Here is a 26,509-nt window from a genome sequence, read left to right on the forward strand (position 1 = left end):
CCCATCTTCACAGGAAGGAAGGCAATGGGCCTTGACGTGCTCCAGGAAGGTAGCGTGATTCAGTGAAAACAATACTGAATCAAATATCTGCCCCTGGCTTTTTATTCCCAACTCGGCCGTTTTTTCCCCAGGTAACTAGCTCAAATCACCTTGACTCAGTTTCCCAACACACACCTTCTTGGGACACACTTCCCAAAGATTATCTGTGGATCACATGTATTGTATTGTGTATGCACACATCTGCAAGGCAATTTTCTTCTTTTCCTTGTTTTGCTGGAAATAATCTACTTATGGCCAACACAGTCTGAACTATTTGAAACCAATTGAAGAAATGCATCTTTCCATCACTGAGGAAGAAAAAATTCTGGCACAATTTCAAGGTGGATACAGAAGCTTTATGTCTCTTTATTCAGAGTTACTGTAATTGTGCTGGCACTATTCCCAGAGCTGAGCTAAGGTCAGTGAGAAATCTGTAAATTAATAACTGTGGAGCTGATGTGATGTCTATGCAGGAACCATGTTGTACATTCATGAAGCTTTATAGTAAAGAAAAGTTATGTTTCAGTTTATCCAAGAAAGTTTTAGAATCCTAGTATTGACAATTAGCATACCTTGGACCTACCTGGAGACAGTGGACCTGCTTCTGATCTCACCTTCACAGGAACTCCAAAAAATGCGTTACTCTGGATTAATTCCATTGGTGCTACCCAAATGAACAGGAATTGGGTGAAGCCTCCTCTAAAAGCCAAGCCTAGATAAACTTGCTTTTCCTTTGGGAGTCTTATTTTACAAGAAGAGATTTGTCTGTTCTTCTGGTTTTATTCAGTCACAAGCAACATCCAATCAATCCAGTCTATAATTAATATTATTGATCAATAGATAATCGCTGTTGCTACTTGCATAATTAACATTTAAGAATTTCATTGTCCTACAACTCAGAAACACAGAACCAGAGAGAACTTTCTGGTCAGAGGAAAGTTTTCTGCTACTGCACATAACTCAGACTCATTTAGACATGTATCAGTGTCTCCCCCCTTCTGAAAGATTGTTCAAAGTGTCTCTCTAAAGATAGTTCCCCCTGTAGCCTGATCTCTTACCCTCATTAGTAAGCCCTGTAATCACCTTTTTTCTTGTGAGAATCCCTTTTCTAGCACAACTAACAATTTCATAGAATCATAGAATAGTTTGAGTTGGAAGGAGCCTTTTAAAGGTCATCTGGTTCAAGTAGGTAATACAGAACAAGGATATTCATCTCCATTTTATACAAAAAGACAAAAATCAAAACTAATCTGAGATTAAGTGGAGAACTCATCCTACAGTACTGCCACCCCCACCCAGACTGCAGTTCTGCTAGAAAATTTTCCCATCTTCTTGTATTGCATGATAAGCAGAACACTGACAACTTTGGTAATTCTTCTGCTGGTTAAGAACCAGCAGCTACTGTAGCATTAAAAAAAAAAAAATCAGCTCAGGTCTGCAGAAACAGCTTTGAAGTCTCGACTGTGGCATTAACCTCATGGTTTCACGTGATTGAAGTCACTGTGTTCAGGAGATGATGTAAGAACAGTTTCAACCACAGCAGGTGTTGAGAAGTTCATCCTCACAAGCAATGAATGAGGCTGAGAGACCGATCCAAAGATCTGGAGGATGACAGGAGTCTGCAAATTGAATTTATTTTTCTGCTACTGCACCTGGCATGAAAAGAAAGGGCAATGAGAGAATCCAGTTAATAAAACATCTTCTCTGATTCAATGAATCTGGGCATTTGTTTTTGCTCCTTTTCACAAGCTTATGTGAATTCATAAACTGCAATCAGAAAGGAAAGCTTCATCAGGAAACATTTGGCATTTTATACAAAGCTGTATCTTTTCAAACTGAACTAGACCTGAAAAAACTTTTGATAACAGTTTTTATAGAGTGTTTGAACTCACACTGCAAGATGGGCATTCACAGTTTTATGTTGCCCTTGCTTCTATAAACAAGTAAACCAAACTACTGATGTCACCAAAGTCACACAGAAACCGTGTGTGGCCTTTGAAGGTGACCACACACTTCTGAGGTCCTGAGCCAGTGCTGAGTGACAGAATCTGTCTCCTCTCTCTGCTGCATGCTCGCTCAAGGAAAGTGAACACCCTCCTTGGCTTGGTAAATTTTGGGGGTACTAGAAGGCAATAAAACCACCTAATGGTACCTTGTCATGGTGTAGGGTCTCTTAGGGAAAAGGTAAGCTTAAGACAGGCTTCAATTGTGTTGGGATATCTCTTTAGCTTAAATCCTGCCTCAGCTCTGCTGGGAGGGAAGAACTCTGGCAGAATCCCACTTACTTTAAAGCAATACCCTTTGCGGATGCCACACTAGAGAGATCTTTCCTTCCTTTGTGCTATTGCTTTAGAAAAGCAGATTCTGGTTCATGACCAAGAGATTCTACTCAGAAGTAGTTGCATTACTGTGCAGTCAAGATGATTGATTAGGATGAAAGACATGAGGTAGCAAAGGTGAGATAGGGCGATGTATTAATATTTGAGCCACTGAGCCAGGACTGCCTAATTCCAGAAGGGCTTATTTCCTATTTCTCCCTTAAGTATAATGAAAAGTTGTAAATAAATAAATTAGTAAATGTAATATTTTTCTCCCTTTACATTTTTACAGGAAAAAGGAAACAAAAGCTTCTTACTGGAAAAAAATACTGAGAGCCAGAAAAGTATGCTTATACTCCCTTGTTTATTTAATTCCTGACTCCAGATGAATAAATGGTAACTTGAAATGCCTGTGTATAAATTATTATTATTTTGTGCCTCTATTCAAGGCCCTCTACCTTTCTCAGTTTCTTTTGGGTCAAACTATTGCCTGGTTTTGGAAAGCCCAAGGATGCTGTCTGCACAGATGTGCTTTTCCAGTGTATGGTATCCTGTCCCATGGTATGGGACAAGTCCAAAGCTTCTCTGCAACTGCCAGATGGTAATTTTTATCAAAGAATTGCGGTATAAACCGCAATGTTGCTACAACTGTAGTACCACTACAGGGCTTCATTCAGTTTACGTGCACCACTGTGATTGTTGTGGTAGGAATCCTCTGCAAGAGAAAGTCTTTTTGAGAAGCCTTAAAAATGGTAGACTTAAAATTAAAATATAAAAGGAAGAGCACTGGCTGCAGGACTAACGCCCCTGGGACACAGAATGTCTCTTCCTGATGATATTTATAATCCACACCTGGACCACATTGTTGGTGGTCCTTGCATTTCTTCTGGGATGAATTCCATAGTCAATGACTGAGTTACAACTTTGTTTTCAACATTAAAGTAAGGGGAAAATGAATTGATGTTGGAAAGGAGTTATGGTCAGTGACTCTTCCTCCACAGTTTTTCAGGAGCAGCATTTGTTCTTTTTCATCGCTTGCTGCAGTGTAAAGGAACCTGTGGCCTCACTGTGCTTTTTAGGTTTGTTTTTCCAAGCAGGATTTAGCAGTGAAATTCATCTAGCTGTCTTCATACAGGGGAAACAGCAGCTTTCCAATGTGTACTTGCTTTTTGTGCCAATGCAAAGCCACCATAAAATGTTACCAAATCAGAAAGGGGTTGTTATTTTCACTTCCCATCAGTGTGACAACATATGATGTGAAGGAGGGGAGAAATTTGAGTTTTAAAAAAAATTAATCAGGTCAAAGCATCAGTTTGCATGCCATTACACCCCTAGTTTGCATGCACTTTGCACAGTTCAAAACTTACTCTGAATGCAACTCATGTACACCGGGGCTTTCAGCCATCACAGAACAGCACCACTGTGAGCCAGACAGACAACAGCTCTGGCAAAAGTCCTCAACAAATCCCTGTCCTGCAGGGCAGGAAATAAGGTGGCTGGAGTGCAGTCTGCAGAGGTGGAGGGAGGAGATCAGCAGGTAGACAAATGGAGCCAGGCAGTTCTGCAGACTGGAACAAACACTGTATACCCTGTGCATCCCTGTGCTCACCCATGTAATCCTAGGGCCAGCACCTGTAGCCTGAAGACACGGCTCCCTGTCCTAACATTCTAAGAGCCAAAGTCCCCCTTTTGCCTCAAGTGCCCTGCCATCCCCAGGATTGTTTCAGCTCCACAGTCTACGAGGCGATTTGTGCTTCCTTCTGACTCAGCATCAGTGAATGAACTGAGCAAAGGTAAAAATGGCCCTCTCTGCTCTGTCAAAGGAACCTTTGACCCTACACATCTCCTTCTGCTGCAGGCAGCCCGGAGTCAAGTTCACCAAATACCGCACAGAAATGTAAAATGATGCCACACACCACCATACCATACTGGGATTTTCTCTAGAATTTAAGCAGCTCAGGTTGCCTTTTCCATGGATAGCCTCTTTGGAAAGCCTTGGGATTCATCTATATTTGGGTCATTGCCATGTATAACTTCCTCTAGACTACTAGAAGGAATCCCATCCTCATGGAGAATGAAGAATGTTTCCCTGTCCCCAAAATGACAGGAGAGACCTGATTTCCAGGCACTCTCTTTACAACCTTGGCTCTGATTCTGCATAATGTATGCTTAGAAAAAGGACTGTGTACTTACATTCCAGCAGCTAAGTTAGAATAGTGATGAGAAAAGATGTATTATTGGTATGCTTCTGTATGTTTTATGCACTGTCTAAAAGTTTCAGTAAAAATTCAGGTTCATTACCTAACTCAGCATGCTGGCTGAGACCCAGACAGATGTTCAGGTAGTGTTTCCAAGTACTGAAAACCATAAAACACATCCCAGTCCACAGAAATCTCACACCTACCCCAAAAGCCTCACTTAACAACCTTTTCAAGGCTGGATCTGTCAGCAGCCCTACTGTCTGGTGACAGTACATGGCAGTGACCACAGCATATTGTCTTCCACAGGGGACTCCAGCTGTGTTTGTAGGCCAGCTCTTTGGCCATGAAAAGCTGCACTTTATCACTGCTCTTTGGCCTGAATGCCTGCTCTTTTGGCTAAACACTCCATCCTCTTTTCTTGAAACATCTTAGAAGAGACTCCGGGTCAACCCTTACATTGGTTGAGCAGAAACTCCTGGTGCCTGAGCTGGGTGGTGGGCATATGGCTGAACAAATCCCTTCAGAGGAAGACAGAAATTCAGAATGGTAATCCTCCCATGTCCACAAACTAGTGGTATTTGTAGGAGCATGAAGCTCCTATAGTACTGCGACTTGCCTTCATTCACTTCCTTCACAGTCCGAGCAAAGACCTTTGTTGAAGATTGCATGCAAGATGTTTTCCATTACCATCTGTATGGCTGATTACCTTGTCAAGTGAGCAGTTTGCCTTATCTCTCTCTTTGAATGACCACATTCACACCTTCCTCGGGAGGGGACCTCTGCTGATAACAGACTATTGAATATCGGTGCATGACTGATAAGAACTATAACATCCCATTGTGAGATGCTCCGCCCAGAGGGAGGAGCCAAGCACTGCTACCCCATATACTCCGAGATTCTGAAATTGCAGTTCAGTTTTTTCTCCACGAGATTCCCCAGAGGAACAGCAGCTACCTTTTCCTCCTGGATCTTCAGAGGAAGACTACATCCTTCTCTACAGAACCCCCTTGCTCCAACAGAACCACACCTGATACTTCAGAGGACTGCAGCCACATTTTCAATCGGACTGCCACCAACACCCTGACCAACAGGGTGTCAGGTTGGGTTCTGACTCTGTCAGTGTTGTTCCAGTGGACTGTATTGTTTATTTTATTCTTTTTATTTCTTCCCTATTAAAGAACTGTTATTGCCTGCTCCCATATCTTTGCCTGAGAGCCCTTTAATTTAAAATTGTAGCAATTCGGAGGGGTGGGGAGGGTTTACATTCTCAATTTCAGGGGAGGCTCCTGCCTTCCTTAGCAGACTCCTGTCTTTCCAAACCAAGACAACCTTTCATACCTAGACTTTCTCGCTGTTAGAAACAGAGGTGGACTTTTGAGAAAGTGAAATGTGTATCCCCCAACACTCCTGACACATCACCACTGGGAGAACCTATCTTCTTTGGAATACACACAAGCTTCCCTTGTCCTGCCCTACAATGGCCACTTCCTATGCCATGCTGTGGTTGTATTAACACAGACCATTCCAAGTAACCTTGTGTACCAAACACTGGCAGCTGGCTAATATCCAAGTTATCAGTTGATTTCTCCCTGCAGTAGCAGATCAAGTTGCAAGTTGAGCTGTTGTTAAAAATACATTTCCTTCTCATTCTCCTTAAAAGCCAGTGGAAGCACAAGTGTCTAGGACACAACTATATATTCATTGTTTACTGGTTAACTCCTGGCTTGTGGAAGCAGATTTTCCAGGCGTAGATCACAGTTTCCTTTTCTAGAGAATTGGGCAGCTGGACATATGCCTACAGCTGTTTGCACAGGTCACTTCTTTCTTCTTTGAGATACTCCCTTCACAACACATGAGCAACACACACAGCCCTTGGCAACCTGGAGAGTGAAATACAGAGACCCGGGGGGGTGTGGGGGTGAAGGGGAGGGAAATAAATAACCCCACCATGGGTGTGATCTCAAATCTATTGACGTTAAAGGAAGTGATTTCAACATGCACCATCTATTCTGCAAAGAGGTGCCAAACTAACTCTAAGCTATTGGGCTTTCCAAAAGCTCCACAAAGACCATGTTTATAAATTGGTGTTGTATGGATGACAACTGTTGTGATAACTCCTGGTCAGTAAGCATTAAAATAAGATCCTTTTTCCAGCAGTGTGCTTGGCTGCAGCAAGAGCTATTTGTAGGTACCAGGGACTGGGGGTAATGACAAAGCTCTGTCTGGATGGAGAGAGAAAGGAGAGACAATAAATAAAGGAATTAGCCTGAGGAATATTTCAACCATGGTTCCGTAAATATCAAAGGTAAGGAAAGATCTTACAGTAGGAATTGTCTCCAATTTGGACATAGCAATATCTGAGTACTTTTCATCCAGCAAATTTTTAACACTGTCTATGAAGGAACTTTATATAATTCTTCCTGCTGCAGTAGGAAGTGTTGCTTAAGCCCAACATTTTAAAATACCTCTGCCATGGAGAGATGAGCAGGTGACTCAGAACAAACATGCAGACCTCATCTTGGCCCTTGGATAGGTGCTGTCATATCACAGTATGTTTGTGAAACCAACAGCTACAATATGCTTCTGGAAAAAAGCATGCCAGCCAGAGGGCAGATCTGCTTGCACAGTCAGTGCACCTGGCATTACAGCCTGTGCTGCAATCCAGACCATCTATAGGTACCAACCATCTATGAAGGGAGAAGTTCAAGGAGCTGGGACATCCCTCAGGATGGGCTCAGGATGGGACGTGCTGCCTGCTGCTGTACCAAAGCCAGCTGAATGACGGCTCAGAACAAGGTGCAGTTTTTGTGTCAACAATGGAATCATTAATACATGTGTCTGCAGGCTTCACACCAAATCCCTTTCTTGGAACAATGCAAAGGGAGCTAAAGGGGTATTTTTTGTTGAACCTAAGGCTGAGCTCCCCTGCTCCAGACTGCAGCACACAGACAGTGGGAAGTGTGTGCGGACAGACAGGACTTTGCTCTCTAAACCAGGCTGGCTCCTTGCCCAAGCCTCAAATGCAGCCTGTGAGGATTTGACTGCAGACAATTTGATGGATACTGTGTGGGTGCTGGAGGCAAAAGAAGCCAAGAAAATGAAATATATGTCTGTCAGTTGCACTGTTTCCTGAGACATTTAATACAAATCCTTCATGTCTGTAAATATACTCTGCATGCTGCAATAGGTAAGGTGTGGTTTTAAGTGTGCTACTATGAGAAAAGCATGCAATACATAAACCAAAACTGAGAGTGTTTCATCTACAGATGAAATCAGATAGCATCATTCCTTAAAAGTGGTAATATCATCCATGTGATGAATTAATTTATTTCTGCAAACAGGTCATAAATTATATGTCAGCACAGTAATCCCCATTTATCCCATTCTTTGACCTCCTCTGCAATATGCCTACTGAGTCTTTTCTACCTGCACTGCTTTTAACTTTATCAAGTGCCTTAAGCCCTCTGAATTTTGATCATCAATTGCCAACAACTGCAGTGATTAAACTGAAGCCTGAACCATCCTCATTACTAAAAACTCACCACTTGCCTTTTCTGCAAATCCCATTTCAACAGCATTCCTCTCCTCTTCCCCCTTGTCTGTGTCTGAATGAAAAAAATATGTGGGACCATTTCCCAGGGTTAATTTTTAATAGTATCCTCACTGCTGCAGCAGATGAAGTCATTTATTATCCAGCAGGCAGCATGCTAACATGCTAGGCAGTGGCAAATGCTGAAGGAGGTGACTCAGGCATAAGCAATCAGGCAGAGTTGTGCATTCCCACCTGCCAGACGGCTCAGCGCACAGAGCCCAGCACGGCATTTTAGTTTACCCTACACATGCATCTTCATCCAAGGGACACCTGGACTCCAGCCATGCAGCCAGTGAGCTTTATGTGCTTCACAGTCGTGTGCAAAGCACATACACAAACAGAGGCCAGCCCTCCCTCCACCTGGGCACTCTTTTCCTCTAAGAAAAGTGGTCATCCCTGCTGCAGCAATGTGTCAGACCAGGCAGTTTGGCCCTAAATAACACTTTGTGATCTCAGGCAGACTGAGCCTCAGCCTACCCACCTGTAAAACAGGTTTAATGGTAGTTGGCTTTTTTAATAGAAAAGCTGGGAGGATTACTTCATGTCTGAGATCTCTAGATGAGAATTGCTTAGTTGCAGAGAGCAGTTTAAAGGAACAGCTGAAAATTAGGGCCAGAGCAGGCTAGCAGCCCAGCGAGCAGGTAGAAATGACTACAGAAGCTGCACTGTTCTTGTCTCATTACCCAAGAGTCTCAGAAAGTCTGGGATGCAGATGATTCACAAACCAGAAAGTGCTTTTGAATTACTTATTAAGTAGGATTCATGTTGCTTTTACTGCTCTGGGATGCACAAGGTCGGGCTGCAGAATCCCTTTTGCCATCTCCTCAGAGTGAAATGTGGTGGTAATGGAGGGTTCACTCACCCATGTATCTATCACAGTTGTATTTCTGCCTCCACAGAGTAGACCAAAGGCCACTGAAGAAGTACGTGAACCCTCCCTGTATCTGCAGTAAGCTTTGGATCAGACCTCCGTAAGCCAACAAGAACGTGCAGCTAAACATGCTACAACAAGTTCACTGGCATGTGCTGATCTGCAGGAGAGCCAGTCTGAGTGTGCTCCTGAAAACCAGGAAGATCTTGACTAAGAAGGCAGCAGCTTCCTGCTTCGTCCTCACCAGAGCACACCAGCGCTGCTTAAAAGAGGAAAGGGAGCAGTTCTGAACCCATTCCCTCACCTATTCACCGTCCCAGAGAAGCCAGAGGGAGGGTATTGCTTTACTCTAAATTCACTTTGAGATCACCTAAGTCCCCCAAATCCCACTGCTAGTAAGCTCCAATGATTAAACAGCTCACTGAAGGGAAAGTACAGCTAACACCTTCTATCCCCATCAAAGCATACTGCTGATGAGAACTGGGAAATCACCCAGTGTTAATACAACATCTGGAGATTAACACAAGCTATGATAGTCAATGGCTGAAATTCCATCAGTCACTTGGATTCATGTAACATTTGTGATCAGTGTTTTCGTACGCTAACCTCAGTATTTCCCCAAGTGAAGTCTGCTGACTGAAAGTAGGAAACACAAAGTTGTGAATCTGAAACCAGAAAAGAAATTTGTAATATGTTGCTTTGGGCATCTCAGCTTAGGAATTTTGCAGGAGGTCTGACTTCTGAAATGTTTAGCACTGAGGGCCCCTTGAAAGCCCTCAGAGAGTATCTGGGTGATTTGCACACACACACACACACACAGTTGCACCACTGCTGAGCTCATGAACATCTGCCTGAAAGGTTACCTAGAACATGAAATGGACACGCACCAGTCCTGCAAGATGCAAATGACTGCTGGTCCTCTTCTGTTTTTCACCTTCCCTGATGGAGAAGCAGCAGCAGAAAGGGGATGACCAAACTGCAGACAAAAACACCAAGATGCTGTGGTCAACTTTATGGCTTCGGTGTGGGAAAGTTCTGTAATAAGGAAAGGGGTAACTGCCAGCAAGAAGATAATCTGTGTGAAATAGGTGTAGAAATACCCTGGAGAGGTCAACTATGTCCTGTCTCTGACTGAAGGGATGATTTCTAGCCCTGTGCTGCTCTTGAAGGCATTTGTGTGAGAGGACTATGCCCTCACCCTTACTAGGGATTTCAGGACAGCCTAGACAGGATAATGACACAAGAGCAGAGCCTCACAGCCAAGGAAACCTTTCAGTATCTAACCTGGATCTCACTTGATGTGGGAATATTGCTACCACCATAAGGTCCCAGGGAGCTCTATAACTCAGGATCTTTAGCTCTGACAATGAGCAGCCACACTGCAGGACAGTGTCTACCTCTGCTATAAATAACCTCAAGGCTGAGGTCACCTATGGACTTGGTTACTGCAGCAGCATGTATTTGAGGAAATCATAGATAGGGATGGAGGGGGAGCTGGAAACACTGCACAAGAGCATCAGGAAGAGGCTGCCACAGAGGAAAACACCTGTCCATAATGGAAAGGACCAAATTAGCAAGATTTACTAAGGTTGGGTAGGAATAGAGCATACACTGGTGTGTTAAGAACACTAAGAAGCAGAGAGATGCTGGGAAGGCTGGATTCTATCCTCCTCTCCAGTCTGATTTTATATTTTATTTTATTTTATTTTATTTTATTTTATTTTATTTTATTTTATTTTATTTTATTTTATTTCTGCTTCACATCAGCTTTACTTGCTTGCATAGATAGGAACCAAGGCTCAGGGCATCTCCTTACAGTAGAATGAAAACCAGAATTTAGTGAGGGAATTAACAGACGAGAAGAAAAGGCTCAGCAGCTTGAGCATGATGATGAGAAGGAGGGCTGCATGGTAGGGTTAGAGACAATGTGTGGCCAGTATATTAAAAACAGTCAAAGGAAAAGGAACCAGTAGTTTAACTGGATAAACACAAATGTCTTTAATCCTATCTAGTTCTACCATGTGTGCATGCCTGAATCATGCTGTGCAACACTGCTTTGAAATTTCTGCAAGAAAGAGATGTAGTGAGCAATTGTTCTTTGATGCTAAGGGGAAGAAAAACAGCATTAGCTGATGAAGAAGAAGAGTATTTTAAAAAGAATACCAACAATCTTTGTGTCTTCTCCAGGAGAACATGTGGGATGGTCTGAGATTTCAGTAGAAACTCATCTGGTACAGAGAGGCCTTGAACTACACAGATAAATCTGTTGCACATCAGTGAATGCAGAAATGATATAGAGCACAAGACATCCCTTAGCAACTCATCCCACTTCCACTCTGGAAATCTGGCTCCTGCCAGCAAAAGTGACAGATGACCCAGAGCATGGCAAGTGATCCAAACTGTCCCATAAAAAAACATGGTAGCATATCAGTTGCAAAGGGTTCAAACTTTTCTGTAGAGTTTGAAAAAGAAAATCACATGGGGACTAAAGAGCACAAGGGCTTCTGAACAAAACATAAGGCTTCCAGCTTCCACAGACCTGAGTTATTGCTGTATGAAGACGAAGGCAAAAGCCCTCTCTCAGAGTGCAGTGATCTGAAGATCAGGCTCCAAGGGAATGATTGACATTCCATTCAGGCTGACAGCTAACAAAAGCTCCTGTACATATGCCAGCAAGCCACTGCCAGGAAAATCAGTGTTGCTCCCAACTTGCAGATTTCTGCATTACCAGGCCTCCTACTGTAGCTGACCCTTGCTGATCTACGCTGGCAGGCACAGCAGAGTGGAAGGAGACACAGGACCTCACCAACCCTGGCAGCTCTTGATGAGGTGGGGGCATTTCTTGAAAGAATCAGTGTCATTTCTAAGTGTCTCAGGCTCCAGATTCGGCACATGATCAGCTACAACTCCCTGGAAAAAGCACAAATAGCCAAAAAGAACATTTGCTGGGGGCTTAAGCAAACACCCACAGGAACAAACGGGACACTGCAGAGGGCAGTGTGCTTCAGATCAGACTGAAATTATCAGGCACCTGTAGAAAGCCACTCTGCTTGTAAATACCCAGAGATCAAACCCTTATCTCATCTCTCCCCCCTGTTCACCCCACACAGCAAAATCTGAAGCCCAACCATCCCATTATCCACTCAGGGGAGGGCCTCATGTTACCAACTATTGCATACCACATCTAGGGAGATGTGATAGCTTTTCATTCCCACAGTGCCTCTAGAAGGAGTCTGACTGGGAAATGACCAGTCTCTGAATTATGTCTTGTGTGTGTGTGTTTGGGTTGTGGGGTTTTTAATAGCAAAAAAAGGAATCAGCAGCTGTCTGTATTTTTAAACTATGGAACATGAATCTCCTTCCACTTCCAAGCTCTGATTACAAAGTCTTTCATTTCTGTGATACCAGAGCATCGTCTCTGCAAGTTTCTATTCTCAGTTCAAAATTGACCAAATCCAACTGTTAGCAAAATTTATTTCAGTCAACAGAAATCTTTTCTCTCTCTAGTTTTGGTGGGGCTTGAGCCAGGCACTTGGCAAGATGCTGCCTTTCTTATTTCAAAAAGGAAATCCATCATAAGAAAGGTCTTGTCCTGTATCAGATAACACTCCAGAAGTGACGACTTTGCTCTGCTCAACAAGAACCTTCTGCAGCATTTCAAATGGTTTGGTTGAAAGAAACCTGAGCACAATTATTAAGTAGAATTTAATTCAATATTAATGCCATTATTTTGGGGATTAAAAACAAAGTGGTCCCATTCACTGCTTGAGTCATCTGAAGCAATGCCATGCCTTTGAAGATAATATAGAGGAAGATTTTGTTGATTTATTGAGGACTGATTAATTAATTCAGTGTTTTCTTTTGTTAATTGATGATTCCAGGAGATCTTTCCAGTTCAGTGTCAGTCTTAAAAACCCTTTGCAGTTGGACTGCTGTTTCCAAATCTTAAGTATCTCCAAGATTCCCAGGCCCTTGAGATGACAGTACACATTTGTGGCATTTAACACTTGTGATGTCTCTTGTGGCTCTCTCTTGGTACAACCTGCAGTAAGGATAAGCCCACTGACTTTTCCCAGTCTCTAGGAAACTGTGTTAAATTACAGTGTTGAACAGTTTTAGCTTGGTTCCTTTGAGATGACTTTCATTTATCTCAAGGTTTCTTTGTGTTGCAGGAGACTCAGATTTTTCCCAAGTCTTTTTATAGTCAGTCACTCACAGTACAAGAATTCATTGTCAAGAGTGAACTCTAGCTTTGCATCTCACATAGATTTATCTGATACATTAAGAGTTTATTTTCAAAGGCTTCTTTCCAAGTCATGCTATTGTCAGGGTTTGTTATCTAGCAGCATTTTCTCTACAACCTCACCAGGAAACTAGAAGAGAATTGTCCATGAGTCACGAGAATTTTACCTGTGCATTCATCTAGGCCCCAGGCAGCTCAGAAAGCTGGCCACTGTTTCTCAAGCATTAGTACTAGTGCACGAACAGCATAAATTTTAACTGGGAGAGAGTGTTTTTAAAATAGAAGGGGGAACATACACTTCAGTCCATCACACAGTTGGAACTGTGTTACTTGTGGCTCAAATCAGTAGTCAAGGGATTAAGAAACTTTCATCTTTTCCTTCACTTTTCAAATCTGTCCCACAGAAGACATCCTTTCCAGCTCCAGAGTAAAGCATATCCTAGACCCACTCCAGATCTAGAAATGAGCCTATCCTCAGCACAGGGTAGTTCTGCTGGCCTCTGTGCGCAAACAACAGTTTTCAAAACTGTCCTCCTCTGAGCTAATAAACTCAGCTTTTATTTCCTCCTGAAGTGGTAACTATGACAGTTTCCCCTCTCTGCCCTCAGCTGATTCCCTTTGGCATTTCTACACTCACTCACTAACCCAAGCAAGCTGAGTGGAAATGAGTCTGTCCTTCGCAGAAGCATCCCTGTAAAGAGAATGGGTTTGACTTACTTCACTTAAAAAAGAATAAAGAAGGACAGTAAAATAATGGAGACTGTCAGAGAATGCAAGCCAAATTAATTTCAGAATTGGTTCATCCTTTACTGGCATCTTCAGAGTTGCATCAGCTTGGAGGAAATGGATTTGTCTTTGTGTTTCTGAGAATCCAGCCTTTTTTCAATTCTTCTGAACACTTCCTTCTTTCCTTCTGATGCACTTCAGCTTTGATCAAAGTATCAGATAGGCCCACAAGGCAGATGACTTGCGCTGAATTGAACACAAACTTCTACTGACAGGTTCTGCTACCTAGATGATGCATGACACACAAGTGAACAAAACTGATAAGGTCTCAGCTTCTTTCCCTGTTATAGTAACAAAGCACCTTGTAATGATATATTTTTTCTGTTCCATAAGCTGGTTGCCATGATAAGTTACTTGTGTTACTCTGTCAGATACTACAAGGAAACAATTTGCATTCCCTAGAAAGATAGAAATTTTTCAAAGTTGATTACTTATCAGTTTGCTTTCTGCCATGGCACTACTCATCCTCTAAGCTCAGGGAGAGATGGGCAAGAAAACATCCCAGTATGAGAAAAGGACTTGCAGGTTTCTTGAGTCTAGTGTATCTTCAGGAGGATTAAATTAAAAAATCATGAAGAATATTGTGCAATGGGGAAGCAAGACTCACAAAGATCTCTGCTTCTCTCAGTATGCTGTCAGAGACATTGTCAGAGGGAGCACAGTGACAGAGCCTTCCTTGCAAACGCTTTCCAGTAAAGTTTCAGTCACACAGAAAAAGCATGCATTCAGGAAAACAGGCTAGGGTAAGCTCAAAAGCCATGGAAAGAACCAGAAAGCAATCTGCATGATTAAAAGTCAGGTGAACTTGTAGATATAGTGACAACAGGAGACCCAGAACAACAATAGCAACTGACACCACTAATCTACTCTCTGTGTCTGCTGAGAACTAATAAACCCTCCAGTATATAAAAAATATATGGTGGATATCTGGATGTATTTAAGTATGTATCCTTGTGAAGCTAGAAAAATTACTGTTACCTACTTTGCTGATGATTTGGAGGATCACAAGAAGACCTTTTCATACTCTTTTAAGTTTTTTACTAGGGAGAAAGAAAGAAAGAATAATTCAATTTAGGTGTTTCTAGTAAAAATCACTCCAAAAAAGACTCTAATTTTTAAAATGTAGCTTTGATCTGTAGCTGATGAGGAAGTCCAGCTGCTCACTAAGCTCTTGGCATGTCTGTATGTCACACAGTGGACAGCTCTAAGTTTATGTCTTGTCTACAATTCCCCTCTTACAGAAGTTAAAGAGGGGATGAAAATATCAAGCAGGTAATTTTGGGTCACAGCACCTATAAAAATCAGTAATGTACCTTTACAGACTGAATTTAGTGTGCTGGTACAAAAAGCCATGACAGGATAAGCATGTCAATGAGTTATGGCCTTCCAACTGCAAGCTGCATTCAGTTTGGTGAAAACAATAATGAAAAATTGAAGGTGTGGGAATTGAAGGTATTTCAACTCCACTGCACATTTTGTTTTTGGTGTTTTACTGTAGCAGTAAGGACCTAAGATACTCTCACTTTCCTTTTCATTGCCCTGCATGCCAGTGGACCCAGTATTTGGTTAGCCTTCCTTTCCTGTCAAGCAAGGCTCACAACAGTTAGAGCACTGCAAGCCAGACATTTTCCAAGAATTCAACTCAAATTTGGAGAAAGGAAGGGATAATCTGCTCAGGAACAACAATTTTTTTACAAATAGAATGGGCTATGACCTCAGAAAGTGTAAATCTGTGCCCTGACAAAAGCAATGGAGTTACTTTGCCACAGCTGAGGCTCTAATCTCAGTATTTTGCTTTTTTATCAAAAAGTAGAAGAGGAAAGAAGACACTTTTAAGCTATTATTATTCTCTGTGTCTTTGCAAGTCTGTGCCATCACCCTCCTGCCATTGTGTGGCTGTGACTCACCAATAGGTGATTCCATCTCTGTCTTCCAGCAGCCTGCAAACAAATAGTCCTCGGGTATCTTACAGCCTGATGTGATCTGGCACTGAAGAATGAGCAAGAGAGAGGCAGTTTCACTCTCCTCTTCGGGTGTTTCTTGGTTCTTGTAGGTCACTGAGAAGCCCAGGAAGCAGGAAACTGAGGGCCATAGCTGTGCCTATTTTACTACCTATTTGGTGCTTGCTTCCTGACAAGTTCTTCTGGGCCACCTAGGTACCAAAAAAGAGAAGCCTGTTTTCAGGGTGCTTCAAAAAGCAAGATTCCTGCATGCTCCAGTACCCTGCCTGCTCGTTAGACACGGCTACAACAAGACGAGACAGGTAGCCCGGAGAGGCGGCGCACGGTGCGTGCGTGTGGCTGCCTGCGGAGGAGCCCCTCACCTTTGTGCGTGTGCGCCGCTCTGCCCTCGGCTCGCTCCGGAGCGATGCTGGCTCTCCCTCAGCTGCGGCCCTCGCCTCCCTGCAGAACCGAGCGCTCACTCAGAGTCAGGAGGGCTTGTTAGAAGCAAGGGAAGAGTTTCGAGGTAGGTTAAAGCTTCAGCCTTTTTGTTTGGACCCGTCTGTTAGCGTGCTGGTTTTGGAAAAGTGCTCCGGCAGGTTTGTTTGTGCTGGTGCAACACGTTTGTGAGACCTGAGAAAACCTGCACAACTCTCTCTACGGGTATCCTTAGAACGTGTTTAATCGGTTCTTGATACAAGCTCTGCAGGGCATGAGCTTTCTTTTTATTATGTGTCAAGCATAGTATCTAGAACAATGGTTTTTAGATCGATTTTCAGATTACTAGATGCTTTTCTAATGGAAACAATAAATTGTGAAAGTGTGCTTGAAACGTATGTCAGAGAGAACAGTGCTTTTCCAGTACCAGGAGCGTGTACTTTATTTGGCATCGTATTCTGCATCAAAGCTTGATTACTTCTGCAAGCTGCTGGAAAATACAGTGACTATGCAATCCACTCTATCCAGTTTCCAAATAGTAATAGGGGAATCACAGTGCCCAGAGTAGAAAATGTTTGGTGTACTGTGACAGAATGGGAAGCCCTGCATTGACAGACCCGATTTCAGGGCATGAAGCTTGAGTCCATCAATATTTACTAGCTCTGCTTCAGCGGTGCTCCTTGTGGCACCCAAATAGGATCAGACGAGAGCCTTTCGACATGCTTGGACCTTCATCTGAAATTGCAGTCATTCTGCTCAGACCGTGCATATCTCTGCTGCTAAGCCTAACTGAACCCCATCTGCCTTAAACAGAGCCAATTCAGGTGTCTTTTCTTTTGTGGCCTTAATTGCACTTGAATAATTTGGAGTAATCATTTTTTCTAGGCATTTCCAGGGGGCACATAAATGCACCCTGCAAGCCGAGTTTAGCGCATCGCGTTATCAGGCAGGACCGTGACCGGCAATCAACGCTACATTTCAGGGGGCTCTCGTCCTCTCCCCAGAACGCCTCCGTGGGGCGCCGACAAAGGCAGCGCAGCCCCGGGCAGTCCCGCAGGGAAGGGCGGGCTGCGGGAGCGGCGGCCGCCAGGCCTTCCCCTCCCCTCGGGTGCGAGGCGCTCCTGCAGAGGGGCCGCCGCGGGGCGGGGAGCGGAGACGAGTCCCGGAGGGGAAAAGACGCGATCCCGGCAGCTCCCGGGGCGCGGAGGCAGCAGGGGTCACCCGCCCGAGCGAGGCAGCGCCCGGCCCCCCCCGCAGCCACCGCCGCCGCCCCAGGGACCGCCCCGCGGCCGGGCCGCGGCGGGCGGGCGGCGGCGGTGACTGACAGGCGGCGCGGCCCACCCGGAGGGCGGAGGCGGCGGGGGCCGCCAATCAGGGGCGGCGGGCGGGCGCCGAGCGGCGGGAGGGCGGGGCGCGGGCTGGGCGTGTGCCGCGGCCGCCGGCGGGGCGCGCTCCCGCTCCGCTCCCGCTCTCCCCGCACGCACATTGTCCGGGCGCGGCGGCGGCACAGCGCCCCGGCGCCCCGTGCCAATGCGGGGCGGGCGCGGCACGCCGGGGGCGCCTCCACCACCGCGGTGGAAACTTCCCCTCGCCGCCGGGCCGACGCGCGGCTGAAGCCCCCGGCGGGGAGGAGCGGAGCGGGGTTTCGCCCGCCTGGGGGGGCGCCTCGTCTAGTTTGGTTTTTCCTACATTGGAAGGGCAAAAGCGAATACTGTTACCCGGCTTTAAACTTCCGCGCTCCGCTGTCCAGGACGCGCATCCCGCCCGGCGGGGTGGGCGAGCCGGTGAGTGACCGCCGGGAGCGGGCTGGCGCTGGGTCGCGGTGGGTGGGACGCGCCGTCGCGCAGGGGCAGCGCCCACCAGCTCGGCGGGGACGGGTCGGCAGCGCCGCCGCCGCCACCTGTTAGCGGGGCTATTCCTCCCCCGCCGCCAAGTTTGTACCCCCACCGTACTGGGGCTGTCCCCGCCGTGCCCGGGGCGGCGGTGAAAAGGGACGGACCCTCGTCCCAGTGGGCGGCGGCGGGGCCCTGGGTGCTGGGGGCGGTGGCGGCCACCCACCTGCTCGCTTGGCCGCGCCATGACTCTGCTGCCTGGGCGCTGCCTGCCGACCCGAGCCCCGGCAGGCCGCCGGGGTGGGAGGGTGGTGGGAGGGTGGTGGGTTGCCCTCCATGCTCTCTGCCCTCCAGCCCCTGCCCTCCTTTTGCACCCACTGTGCACTCCTCCTGTTCTCCCCTCCCAAGCTGCAGCCCTTTTTCCTTCCCTCCCGTGCCGTCCCGCTCCCTTCCGTGTCCCTTAGCTGCAGCCGTGTTCACCTCCTCTTCGCGCCCCCAGTTTGCAGCCCACTGCACCCGTCTTCCCTCATCCCCTTGCATCCCTCACACTGCTCCTGTGATGCTTCAAAGGGGGAGCCCCGGACTCCCCACTCTTTGCCAAAGCAGGTACCCGCTGGGCTCTGACACCCCCCCGGAGAGGGCAGCTCCATGGCGGTGCCAGGCCCGGAGCGAGGCGCGGAGGGGGCAGGCAGGTGGTGGAGGCGCAGGTATTTGTGTGCAGCTGCGAGCAAGTGAGCGAGGTCCCCCGTTCTGCGAGCATGCGGCTCTGCGGAGCTGGTGACACCTCCCTCCTCTCCCTCCCTCCCTCCCTCCTAGGGACGCTCGCCGCCGGGGCTCTGCGGCGTGCCGAGGCTTCCTGCGCCCTGCTGCCCTGCAAAGGGTGTCGCGGCGTCCGGGGGCTGCAGCGTCTTCACCCCAGGTGAAGGTGCATCTGATGGCTCGCTTGGCCCATACAGGTCCTGAGTGGGAATGTGTTTTAAAATTACCTCAAGGAGTGGAGCGAGCTTGGAGACAAAAGAGATGATGAGAAGTCAGAGTGGACTGGCGAACTCTGGAGTTGCTGGAGAAATGCTTAGGACAGCTGGAAACAGGACTGTGCAGCAGGAATGGCTTGTTAAGCCATTGCATGGCAAGTCAAGCCATTGATATTCCAGTGTCCTAAGTTGGATGGTCATATCTCTTGTAGCCTGTGATGTGCAGGTTGCTCCTGGGTAGGTCTTTGAAATGCAGAAGGGGTACGAACTCCTGGTGAGGCTGTGTCAAGATGTACTTCAGTCTGGTTGGCATGGGCAGGATGTGCAGCTTGGAGCAGGAACTGGTTTTGAATGGAGGAAAACACATGAGGTTTGGTGTGTGCTCAGCTAAAAGAGTTGCTGTAGTCAGAATTGCTGATATGTTTATCCTTCATGGCTCTGAAGTATTTTAATTCTGCTGCTGGTGATCTGTGTGATTTTCCCAAGTGTTTTTAAGACAGCCATGTCTGAATCCATGTGTATCACCCCTCTGTGTGTCTGGTCCTTTCCTTCTCCTCGTAAAATGTCTTTCCTGTGTGATTAATAATGTGCCAACTGCATCATTTCAGCACTGGGGAGGCTGATGCTGATTGATTTCCCTGTTCAGTCTTCTCGGTGGGTCTGGAAGCTGATGGGTGTTATCACTGCAGAAAAGTCTGCTTTTGGGTGGGAGCTGTCAGCGTGTCTTTTTTTTATCTCAGCGAACCTCTTACTTCTTTTAATTAAAAAGAGATGAAGTATGTGTGGTAATACCCTTTGTGTTTACATAAAAATGATCTTGTAATTAGCAAGAATTATCTCAGTTTGGGATATTGCTGAGATATTTAAACAGGACTTATGACCTGAGGGACACTTTTCTGGCCCCAGGGAGTTGCCTTTGTTGTGGTTCTCTCCTGTGGCGAGTTTGATTCTTGGCTGCTGCCAGTGGTGAAGGTAGAACAGCAGTGGGAGTAGCCTCGTGTTCCTCTGATGTCAGCCTAGAAAGCCATGGCCACGGTTTCCTACTGAGCCTGGTTCTGCTCCCCAGGGCTCCCTGGCAGCCCTGCCACCACATGTGTGGAGATGCTCTGCCTTTGATGGCTTTCACCCCGTGGTCTGACGAGTCTCAAGGGGACCTTGCTATTGTCTTGGGGGAGGGGCATAAAAACAGGCTGAAAAATTGCCAAATGACCTTTCTTTTCCTGGTTCTCCCAGGGAGGTTTGGAGAAGGCTGCTGATAATGTGGGAGACTTTTCCCTGTGAGAGTAGAGATCCTGGGGTATCTTTGTTCATCTTTCACCTGACTTTCCTTCAAGAGGAGAAAAGCTCAGTTCAAACATAAGCATTTGCTTCCAGGCTGGATATGGCTCCCACTGCCTTCTCTCCTGCTACCAGTGCACCCCAAATTTACCTTTCTATTAGGCTGCCCTTGGAGCTTACCAGATTTTCTTGGGGTGAAAAACCTTTATGGAGTAGAAAAATTGGGGAAAACATTCAACAAAATAAAATCAAGACAAAAAGTACTGCATATAGAGAGGGATTCCTTGTGGGGGGGTGGTGATTCTCTTCTGTCTCTCAAGATGAGTTATACAGTATACTGTATTTTTGTCAGTCTAGGAAAAGCAAAATGGTTGTGCTTCAAGTAATCTTTAATTGTAATTTATCCCCAGCTTTCTATTTCAACATTTTTGAACTGTAAACTTAGAACCAGAGCTTATTGAGCAGCAGATAAAAATGTGGAATATATTTGAATTTTACTTGTATTAATCTAATAATATATTAATGACATGATATCTGATCAGCTCTGTACCTGGCTGAAGACCACAAAATAGTGTTAATCAAACAAATTATTTGACAAATATGGATGAGATTAAATTAATGATCTATTTGCCAACTGCCATTCAGCTGATCTGTTATGGCATGTTCCTTGTTCTCTTATCTTTCTCTTCCAGTTTTGATTCCATTTTTGCATGGTTGATCTTTTCCTGAACTGTCCCTGGTATCTGTTTCATTTATCTCTTTTGTGTCATGGTTTTCCTTCCATTCTTCCTTCTGTCTCTTTCTTGAAACTCTCTTTCTACGCTTTTGAGTCTAAATTAGCCTTTTTTCCTCTTTTTCTCTACCTTCCTGGTGGAGTTTTTTATTGAGCACTTCATAGTCAGCTCATCTAAATCTGGTATGTGTTTAAACCCATAAAAATGTAAAACTGAACCCAGACTGTGTCTGAGTATGAACATGTTTGCTTGGTGGTAATGCTTCTCTGCCTCTCCCCATGTTTTCTGGCTGTTGCAGGAAGGGTATTCCTGCAGTTCTGGTGGTTTTCCCCAGCTCTCATTTTTGCCTGTGTTCTCCTTATGCCTCTCTCAAAAGTGAATTTGACTTTGTATCTTAAGAAAGCAACCAGGATCAAATGGCAGCCTTTGTGTTGTTCCCTGGTTGTGTATCTGTATGCAACCTGCTTCCATCTGCTGTCTGACCAAACCCAGCCTTCCTGCCAGGCAGTTTTCCTTTCCTCCTGGCATCATCCTTCCTCCCCACTGGGTTTACAGCCAGGAGGTGTCTTTCAGTAGGGCAAAAGGAACGAGTGCTTGGATGTTTTCTGGTTTACCTATTACTTGCAGAGTCTGTATGAAATTCAGGTTGATGAGGGTAGGTTGCAAGAGGTGAACAGGTCATTGTGCAGGTTATCGTGCATGACTGAGCAGTCACAATATTCAACTTTGATCTAGTATACAAAAATGAAAGTCTCCTAAGAAATGACGTTTCTATTATAAAGAAGACTTTGTTTGGTGGTTTGGTTTTCTTTTTTTACCCCTGGATGAGATCTAGGGGTGGGGAGGATAATTCAAAAACAATGAAAGGAATAGAAAACCTTGTATTTCAGGGGAGGAAATTTGCTCTGCCATGGCAATAAAGCTCAGGCAGTCCAGAGGGGTGTGATGGGAGTGCTCAGAGTGCGTGATTCGCCTCCGCTGATGGTTGCAGTGATGTTGCAGCAGTGCATGAGCTAAGCTGTGTATGTCATAGCTGACTGCTTGAAGTACTGGGAGTTATGCCATGATGCCCCCTTGTACCCTGAAGGAAAGGTCTGTGCTGTACTGAAGTGAACAGTTCCACCTCTGTCTTCCGAGGGGGTTTGGGGAACACTCGGGTGCACTGATACAGAGAGCAATCCAGGCAGCACATTGTTGCAAAGCAGAATTGATTGGGGAGGATGGAGCCGAGAGGAATATTCTTTTGCAGTTAATTATTTACTGCAGGGAGAGAGAGAAGCTGATGATGTTTGGTTTATAATTACAGATATCCAGAGGTAAATACTTCAGGATGATCTGGTTTATTCTGTGTGTTGCTAGCTATTTCTCTGTAATGTGGGACCAGCACTGTTTTATGACCAGCTCAGTAAAACCAAAACCCTGTTATCAATTTCTCACCAGTGAGGTTCTATAGCTTCTTCTGTGTGGTGCTAACTGACCTGAATGCCTACAGAGAGGAGTCTTTCCGTGCTTACTGTCTTAATGCATGACCTGCCTGTGGTGCCCATCTGACAGCAATGTGGGATCTTGGAGCAGCTAATCTCTGCTGAAAGATGACTTTGTGGTTAAAGCCAGAGGATTGTGAACTGGGGAGTCCTGACTCCCCAGCTGGTCTTGGCTAAGCTGGTTGCTTATCTCACCGGACTTTTCTTTAGGGGGGATACTGACCTAGCAGATAACCAGCAAATATTCAGCCTATCTGCCAAAGGGGTAGGATGCCCTGGGTGAGGCACTCTGATAATGCAGAGGCAGTGGCAGCCCAGGTACTTGTATAGTGCTGTGCTATGGGCCAAACTTGAAGAGGATTTTTCCTTTTGCTTAGCTAAATCCATTATAGATCAGACTGCTCTTATGCAAGTTAAATTCGAGAGCTGGTGGAGCTGAGTTTAAATGTGTGTGTGGGAGCAATAACTTGAGGAATACAAAAAAGAGACATTGGTGCGATGTCTCTGGGAAAATGCCTGTATGTCTTCTGCTTGTTTAGCATCCTTGAGAGAACAGCAGACGTGAGGGAGAAGCTGTGGCCTGTGAAATGAAGAGGATGTCGTGCTCTTACTGGGAGAAGAAGAGGAGCAAAATCTAAAAAGCCAAGGAGTAGGAGTGAAATGAGGGATGCAGGTGTGCTCAGTGGGGGCTGCTCCAGGCTGCCCTGTTCTCCCTGGGTGAGGCTCTGCAGAGAGAGAAGCAGGGAGGAGATCAGTGGAAAAAGGCATTGTGGAGTCTGCTGCTTTGCAGAGTGTGCATTGGCTCTCCTGCTGGTCAGGGCTGAACCATGGCTGGCTGGAAGTGGAAATGCATGGGGCCATATTCCCTGAGAAAGGCAAAGCAGTGAAAAATCTCCAGAGTCTGGCCAGCAAGTGCTTGTGCCTGAGACAAGCTGGGATCTTGTTTAGAGGCTTGCTGAGAAGTGGGCTCTGTTCATCAGCAGATTTTTGGGGTAACAGGCAGCCACAGTGTTGGCCTGCTCCAGGATCACGTTGAGCACTCTGACACTCCGTGCTATCTTCAGCAGTTCTGTGGCTTACATCCAGCTCTATTCAGCGTGCTTCAAACCATGTGTGTAGAATAAGCTTGAATGTATAAATTTGGAGCCTTCAAATGATGGATTCCATCCCACCCCAGATAGCCACTTCAGGAGCCAGAGCAGTATTCCTGGTGTGGCACTAGGTTCTCTGTTTCTGTAGTGATTGTAGCAGCCATGCTCCTTCCCTGCTGATGGCTTTGCATTGGATGTCAGGGGCTTAATGTTATGTGAGGGACTGGAATTCCTTTTCCACGAAAAGGCTGGGCTTGAGAAACCAGGTTGGTATGATAAATAGATAAAACAGTAATTGATTATGTTAAGTAAATAAAACAAAACTGTTTCTTGTATGGGACTGATCCTGGCTTGTGTGTATGCTAATTCTGTTATTATTTTTTTTCATTGTCTCCCCTTGGATCTCTGTCTGTAGATGCAATGGCTCTTTCTGGGTCCCACTCTGCTAGACTCCTGCTGTGAACAGCACAACTCTGCTTTGTAAATGCAAACCTAGCAAATGCTGGTGAAAGCAGGAGGTACCTCCTGCCTGGTGTTTGCATGCACACCCCTTGCTTCCCCCCTTTTGTGCAGAGGATGAATACATAACCTTACAATATAACCTTGGTCATGCAAGGTTTTTCCCAGTCTTGTTTCTCCCGGCCTTTTCCTGATTTGCATGATATTGTAAGAGGCCAGTTGGTTTTTTCTGGAGGGCTTGTCCCACTTTCCACACAGGCAGCCTTGGGTGAGTGGTCTGCTCCCTGACCTGCTTTGACAAGCATGTGCTGGCTTCTTGCTCCACTGATGTGGGAGGCAGGGTGAGAATAACTGCTGGGGGCTAGGCAGGGGGAGGACATCGCTTTGCTGGTTGCTGGTGTCACCTCCCATCTGGCAGTCAGTGTAGCTGCTGATGAATGAGGAGGTGCACACAAATCCCTGCCTCACTTTCTGCCTCATTGTTCTCCTGGGGTGTGTGGTGGCTGTACTGAAGTCTGAGAGTCAGATCTGCTCTGTCTCCTCCTAAGAGTACAGCTGCATCTCCTCCATTCTGCGCTACTCAGTTGCAGCTGATGACTCTGCAGCTATTCTGGTGGTCCCTATAATTTCCAAATATGAAGGTACTGTTTCTCAAAACATCCGCTGAAAGAAATAACTACCATGACCATGGTGGAGGCAGAAAACAGAGGTGTGAGAGAGTCAGATCTAGACCTGGAAAGGTGCTTCAGCCCCTGCTTTTCCACAGAAACAAGGCTGTGTACTTATGTGGCTCATAGGCACAGGGACATGTGCAGGGTCTCACCAGGTCTGTGGCAGAGCAGAGAGGTAGATGGATGAGGGTGGAAATCTCTGATTCATGAGCAAATTAAAATCATCTGACCCCACAATTACTGCATCTGATTATCAGGGGCTGGACAAGATGTCCTCTGCTTCACATTCCTTCTAGGATAAACACATTAGTCTGTGTTCAGTAGACACCAGTTTATACCTCTGCTGTTCCTCTTCCTCTCTGGGGTGTGTCTCAAGCAGCCACCCTTTTCTAATCTATGAAGTGCCCAGGCTTGGCCGCATATCTGCTCATATCTGCTAGAAAATGAAAAATTGCCAAGCATCTACCAGTGCCTATAGCTGGGGCACCCACTGGGTAGGGAGAGGAGACACATTATTGCAACCTCTTGTTTTACAGCTGGGAACTGGGGAATGAAGATTCACATTAACAGGAGGAGCCTAGAGCAGAGCTGAGAACAGAAATTGTTGTCCTAGTCTGGCACTTTGACTGCAAGGTCAGCTTCCCATTTCCTTTGGTAACTGATGAGCGTCAAAAGATTCAGCACCCAGCTATTGACATGTTGCTAAGCCGATTTTCTGATGAGAGAGGTGTTTTCTTATCACAATGAACCCTGAGAAGGTGGGGGTTTATTTCCTTTTATCATTTCAACCAAGGCTGTCTTGACTGTTATTTTAATATTTGAGGTGTCTGGCCTTAGAAGTGATGTGAGTGGAGGGCTGGGATGGCAGTGCTTTGCATGTCAGTCTTCCAGGCTGAAAGTAGGGCTTGTGTCCAAAGAAATGGAAGACACCCCCTGGTAAAACTGAGTGTCTTCTTATGAGTTGGTGAAACAGTAAGAAGATTTGATCAATTGAATAGAAATGCTGGAGGCCTCTGGATGGGAATTGTTTTAAAAATCAGAGGGCTTTAGGATCTTAATTTGTGTTGATAGTAGATGATTACAAAATGAGCAATCTCCCTATTGGTCATCTGCACCGAGGCACTTTTTTGTGGAAAGATCTAAAAAACAAGGTGTAGTTAATTGACCAGATTTTTGAGGTTAAAAAATAAAACAAACTTCCCAGGGGGTAAAAAAAAAAAAAGGTGGGTTTCTTCAAGAAGCAAAAACACTTTACTGTTTTTTACAAAGCAGTTTCCGAGGCACCTAATCTAATCTTTCCAAAACAAATCTCTGGCAGCCAGGGCTCATGTGTGTTTTAAAAAATGGTGTAGAAAGGAATGTATCGTGACAGTTTAATTTGTTGCTGAAATATGCACACCTCTGGGGTAATTCAGAGCAACCATGGAGTGGATGATAAACCTGTTCAGGATGGGAGGTGAGCAAAGGGATGAGCAAAGAGATGAAACCGCCCATGCAGAGGTGTAATTCCTGGGATTTAGGTTTGTCTTCCTCCTTTGTTTCTAATGGGGCTGTAGAC

General features: G+C 45.6%; 1 protein-coding gene across 3 annotated transcripts in view; it reads left to right on the plus strand.

The window, feature by feature from the left end:
* Window positions 1–16,379: 16,379 nt before the first annotated feature.
* Window positions 16,380–26,509, plus strand: part of HRAS (HRas proto-oncogene, GTPase) — a 41,410-nt gene continuing 31,280 nt past the window's right edge. The window contains exon 1 of one of the 3 annotated variants that reach the window (XM_030949048.1): window positions 16,380–16,516. The gene's annotated coding sequence lies outside the window, so the exon portion shown is untranslated. Of the gene's footprint in view, window positions 16,517–17,843; window positions 18,213–26,509 lie in introns of those variants that run through there. The other 2 variants (XM_030949046.1, XM_030949047.1) reach the window with 2 other exon arrangements.

This window comes from Camarhynchus parvulus, chromosome 5, assembly GCF_901933205.1.
Source record: "Camarhynchus parvulus chromosome 5, STF_HiC, whole genome shotgun sequence".
In the NCBI taxonomy this organism is placed as follows: Eukaryota; Metazoa; Chordata; class Aves; order Passeriformes; family Thraupidae; genus Camarhynchus; species Camarhynchus parvulus.